Source organism: Macrobrachium nipponense, chromosome 43 (assembly GCF_015104395.2).
Source record: "Macrobrachium nipponense isolate FS-2020 chromosome 43, ASM1510439v2, whole genome shotgun sequence".
Lineage (NCBI taxonomy): Eukaryota > Metazoa > Arthropoda > Malacostraca > Decapoda > Palaemonidae > Macrobrachium > Macrobrachium nipponense.
The window spans coordinates 52,090,911-52,096,910 of NC_061104.1; the positions used below are offsets into that span (position 1 = coordinate 52,090,911).

General features: G+C 41.4%; 1 protein-coding gene across 4 annotated transcripts in view; it reads right to left on the bottom strand.

The window, feature by feature from the left end:
• LOC135213739 (leucine-rich repeats and immunoglobulin-like domains protein 3) overlaps nt 1-6,000 on the bottom strand; it is a 335,032-nt gene that overhangs the window by 281,702 nt on the left and 47,330 nt on the right. Inside the window, exon 1 of one of the 4 annotated variants that reach the window (XM_064247864.1) lies at nt 1,325-1,475. The exons of 2 other annotated variants lie outside the window; for them this stretch is intronic. The gene's annotated coding sequence lies outside the window, so the exon portion shown is untranslated. Of the gene's footprint in view, nt 1-1,324; nt 1,476-6,000 lie in introns of those variants that run through there. One more of the 4 variants, XM_064247863.1, reaches the window with a different exon arrangement.

Below are 6,000 nucleotides of genomic sequence, written 5' to 3' on the forward strand. Positions count from 1 at the left end.
TCATCATCTATCTCGTGTTCTTGCTATTCACACCCTTAATCTATCTTCTCCTTTAACTCATTTACATTTCTTCTTTCCTCGTCTTTGACTGTTTCCCATTTCCCCTCTTCTATCATCTTCTTCATTTCCTTCTTTTTTCATTTTATTCTTCGCCTTCATCTTCCTTCCTTATCTCTTCTCTATTTCATCCATTGCCCTTTCCCTCCCCCCCCTCCCCTTCACCACTTCTTCCAACCCTTTTAACCACCTTCATACTTCCCAACAATTCTCTTCTTCTCCTTCCCCTTCACCTATCTACTACTTCTCCCTCTTCATCCACTTCAGGCTGTTTTTCTCTTCCCGATTCCCTTCTGACCTTTCGCTCCTGTCGGGAAAAATCACCTTAGAAATGCAGATGACCGTGATTATGGTATCAAAGGGATTTTCTCTCTCTCTCTCTCTCTCTCTCTCTCTCTCTCTCTCTCTCTCTCTCTCTCATTTCCCCTATTTTTTTACTTATTTTTCTTATTTGGCCTCCCCCCCCCCCCCCCCCCCCCCTGTTTCTCCTTCTTCAGGAAAGGCAGAGGAACAGGAATGCTGGAGCAGCGAGAGAGAGGGTGTGGCGTTACATAGGTATCACTTACTCTTCTGTGATGACTGGAAGCTCGCGGTTCTTTGCTTTTGTTTTCGTGAATCCTTTTCTCTCTCCTCCGTCATGTTATCAAGAAAAGGGGTTTCTCTCTATGTCATGTTATCAAGAAAAGGGTTTTCTCTCTCTCTCTTCTCTCTCTCTCTCTCTCTCTCTCTCTCTCTCTCTCTCCAGCTACACAGGAAAATAAGGTACACCATTCCATCGCCTTCCCACCCTACTAAATATTAGGGAAATAAATATATATATATATAATATATATATATATATATATATATATATATATATATATATAATATTTCCCACACGTAAACTATATTGTCAGTATATTTGGTGATCGTGAGTCATCTTATTCCAGTTTTCCAAATCGGAGGGTTGCTGCAACTACCAGAGGCATAACTGGGGAAGTTTTGACCACTTGTCTTGCGTTATTTCAGGTACGAAATAAACGCAAAACTAGAACTCAACTATATATATATATATATCTATATATATATATATATATATATATATATATATATATATATATATATCTTAATGCACCGATGCACACATTTCACTGCATTTCATTTCACATATTTTTAACCCATCAAATCTCGTTAGTTAATGAAATCAATAAGATCAATATTTCAGTGAAGTAACCCAGAGGCATTCAAATCCTCAATCTTACACTAGATGCAAGATTCAACAACTCACCCAATGCACCACTAACTGGAGTTGGAGCTTAACATTTGCAGGTGACAGACGAATTTGCACACTGTGACTGCGCCAAATTTTAATAAGCTACTAAGCTAGCTAGAGCAAATTTCGTCAACTGTACAGTGTGGACAGGAATTGAACGCGGTTATTCCGATAGCAACAGTCTAGTAGTCTACTAGTTATCTCCATACGACAGTGCGTCTCACTCCCACGGTCCCCCCCCCCCTCCCCCCAACACCCGACCCCAGCCCCCAAACCGGGGGGGGACCGGGAGCCAGGCCATATCCGTACACTAGTACCGACCTCGTACTGCACTGTGGCACTGACATCGTGGTGTAGCTAGGCATGTTTCTCATTATTCACAGACTCAGTAAAGAGTATTTAATCTTTGTAACTATATTTAATATGATCTTTCGCAAATAATCACATTTTAATGCTAATTTCTTTAGAATTTCCTTAAAGTCTGTCGAGTTCCTCTGAATTTCCTTGAAATTTGAATTTCTTGGAAAGATAAGGTTGTACCTTAAAACATTGGTCAGGGGAAAAAAATTGAGGTCACCCTATCAATCAAAAAGTCAATATTTGTCATCTGGATTATTCTGGACAGTAGACAGTAGTCACACTGGAATAAATAAGTACGGAATGAGTACGGAAAAGGTACGGGAAAATGACGTAATTCCGTACCATACCGTACTTGAAAAGTAATATAGTACCGTAATTTCGCACCATTCTTGCAGGTGGAAAAATACCATACCGTACCATAATTCCGTACCATACCGTACCGTACTGCTACCCTTGCTTCCCATCTTATGATCATTTACTCCCGCAACGGAACTCGCACCCCCCCCCCCCCCCCCACCCCCCCACCCCCCCCCCCCCCCCCCCCAACCCCCCCCCCCCCCCCCCGAGAAAAAACACTTACCGCTTGTTTTTCTTCTATTACTTCTCTTCTTCCAGTTCCTTCTTTCTGGTTCTTTTTTTCTCATTCATTCATTTCTTTTTGCTGCTAATTTACCTCCTCTTCCATTTTCTTCCGATTCTTCTTCTTTTACTTCTCATTCTTCTTCTTTCTCATTTTTTTACTACTAATTCAGTGGTTTTTTTTATTTACTAATTTTCTTGTTCGTAATTTCCCACCTCTTCCTCTTTCTCTTCATCCTCCTCTTCTTCCACATACTTCGCTTTCTCCTCCTCCTCCTCCTCCTCCTCCTACGTCTCTTTCTTCTTCTCCTCCTCCTCCTCTTCCACGCCTCTTTCTTCTTCTTCTCCTCCTCCTCTCTCTCCTTCTATTGTTTCTTCTCCTCCTACTCCTCCTCCTCCTCCTCCTCCTCCTCCTCTTTACACTTCTGCCTGCTGCTGCTCCTCTTCCTATTTTCCCTTCTCCTCTTCCTCCTCCTACGCCTCTTTCTCCTCCTTCTCCTACTCTCTCTCCTTCAATTGTTTCTCCTCTTCCTCCTATGCTTTCTACTCCTCCTCCTCCTCCTCTTTATACCCTTCTACCTTCTGCTGTTCCTCTCCTCTTTCTCTTTTCCCTCCTCCTCCTCCTCCTCCCCCAGACCCATTCCCCTCCCCGTCACTATTGTAAAACAAGAAACTACTTAGAAATTCAAATGGCCAATGGCCGTGATTGAGGTATCCAGAGGATTGCAACGGGATAAATATTCTTCTTCTTCTCTCTCTCTCTCTCTCTCTCTCTCTCTCTCTCTCTCTGCTACTGCCTTTGTACTGCCTTTGACGAAAGATAGGGGAGAAAGCAGGATGAGAAATGAGAGGAAGTACAATTGGCAATTAGGGAAATGCTCAGTAGGTGGAAAAAAAAAGTCAGGAAAAGATAATAATTGTTTCAGTCGGATTCCATCTCTCAGATATGCCATGCCAGGAATCGTATACCGTAGTTTTACTTAAAAACCAATTTGTTGAGAGAGAGAGAGAGAGAGAGAGAGAGAGAGAGAGAGAGAGAGAGAGAGAGAGAGAGAGAGCCTTGTAACATTGGAAATAAGAGATCTTACTTTCAGCTTTCATTTAGTTTGTTGGTAATTGGAATATAGAATTCAGTCCAAAAGCCAAGCGCTGGGAACTATGATGTCATTCAGCGCTGAAAGTGAAACTGAGAATAAATAAGGTCTGTAAGTTGTAACAGGAGGAAAACCTCAAAGCAGTTGCACTCTGAAACAACTGTTAGGGGGTAAAATGTTAAGGAAGGTCAGATGAAAGAAAGAAATATGAAAAAAACTGAATGAAAGGGGTCGCAGGTATTGGCCTCAGGGACGCTTTGCTGCAAAACCCATTCAGTAACGCCTACAGTGCACCGCATGAGGTGCACTGACGGCACTACCCCAGCTCTTGAGAGCAAGAGCAAAAACTTCACGAGAAAAACGAGTAAAAGTCAGAAGAACGAAGGGAGATGGAGAGAAACCGAGGGAGGAACGACATTTTGTGGACAGACTGACTTATCGATCGATCAGCCCAAGGAGGGTTACCTATATTGTATTCCTTATATTCAGACTGGGTAGGCCATTCCCCAAAGACTGCTGGCGATTATCCGGACATAAATGGAGCTGGTCTCCACCACCGCTGGTTATTTGATTCTTTTTTCTTTTTTCGTGCCTGTTTTGTTTACTTGGTTCTTTTTTACTTGTATATTTACTTTTAGTAGATAATACAAACACGTGTACACACACGCACACACACATATATACATACATATATAGATATATATATATATATATCTATATATATATATATATATATATATATATATATATATGTGTGTGTGTGTGTGTGTGTTGTGTGTGTGTGGTGTGTCGTGTGTGTGTGTACGAAAACAGTTGTATCTGGCATGAACCGGTTTTCTTCGCTCCTTCTTCCTTCTTTCCGAATCATTCAGTCTTCAACCTTTTTAGTCTAGCAGGTGCTTTTTAAATGGCTTTCATTTTATGTAGTGTGTTTTTGTATAATTGTTGAGACTCTTAAAGTCTAAGTTATATTTCATGTATTCTTAATTTGTGTTGTTTCTCCTTTAGCCTTGATGATGTGACTAGTATGTGCTACGAAATGCGTCGGCAATAAATGTATCATCACCTGATGACCGGCTGTCTCCCCTTGTCACCCTGTCCTTCCATATAATATCTTATACATATCCATAGCCATACATGTAAATATAAATGCATATATATATATATATATATATATATATATATATATATATATATAATAATATATGATATAATATATATATATAGCTATGCTATTATATAAAAAACAATATATATACATACATATATGCTATATATACATATATTTTTTTTTCATACGTCTACATTACTGCTTTATTTATCTTTCTTTTCAAGCAATTTTACTCCTACAAGTGTGTCAGTCTACTGATTCTACATTACTTCAATTTTTAATATATTTATCGCTTGTAGGTTTTTTTTTTTTGAATATCAATCTGTGTCCTCTGATCTTTTGAAAATGGGAATTCATTACATACAAATTTTTTTGGTCACCTTAACCTATTATCAACACGACCCCTCGCTATCTTATCGTCTTCATCTCCTTTGCCCTTTCATCTGTCGCTATCGTTTGTATCTCTCTCTTCTCTCTCTCTCTCTCTCTCTCTCTCTCCCTACCTACCCATGAAGCCCCTCTCCACATCATCCGCTCATCTCGGAGTTTTTTCCTTCTCGCTGACCTTCCTCCATTGAAGCCAAGATGTCATTACTCTAAACTTTACTTACCTTGAGAGGCCTGGGGGGATGGGGGAGGGTGAGGGGGTCTACATCTTTCTCCTACCCCTACTCTTACTCCTCCTCCTCCTCCTCCTAAGACTACTCCTACCCACAGGGATGCGTGCTGAGGTGAAGCATTTTACCTCTCCCTGCTAACCTTAGGGACGTCATGGTTCTGTCCCTATCACCACTCCCAAGGGACGAATGCTGAGGAGGAGGAGGAGGAGGAGGAGGAGGAGGAGGGAGGAGAGGAGGAGGAGGAGGAGGGAGGAGGAGGACACGGTAAGGAACCCTGATTAGATTACAAGACGAGGCTTGGACTTTTTGATAGTGTGAAGTTGAGGATTAAAGTGGATGATTTTCAAAACTCCCCAATCCACGTCCCCCCCCCCCTCCCCCCCCCTACTCCCACCCTCCCACCACTACCTCCCATACCCGTAGTCCAATCCCCTCGCTCGAAGATCATGTGTCTTCCCCAAACCGCACCTCCCCTCTTTCACACTACACCCATTAGTAAAAGAGGACCTGAAAGAAGGAAGGTATAGCAGTGAGCGTGCGCGCGCGTGTGAGTGTGTGTGTATACACACACGTGAAAGTGTATTTAATGTATGCAAGTGTGGACGTTTGTGGCTTAAAGGGAAAGGGTGGATGGATAATGTGAATGAGAGAGAGAGAGAGAGAGAGAGAGCAGGCTGAAGTAGGCCTTAATGATCTGATGACGAAAGAACAGAATCGGAAACTTTCAATAGCTATTTCATTGATTTTTGTCAGCCAAGACGACTACTACAACTTGTGGAAGAACACCTTATGAGCAACAAGACTTCTACATCACAACTATAATCTACAGAGAATAAGGTATATCATCCACACCAAAAGATCGATTTGAGTAAGTTGAAATAATACATAAATTCTCCAGATGCAATTTTCTATCAACACAATTAGTAT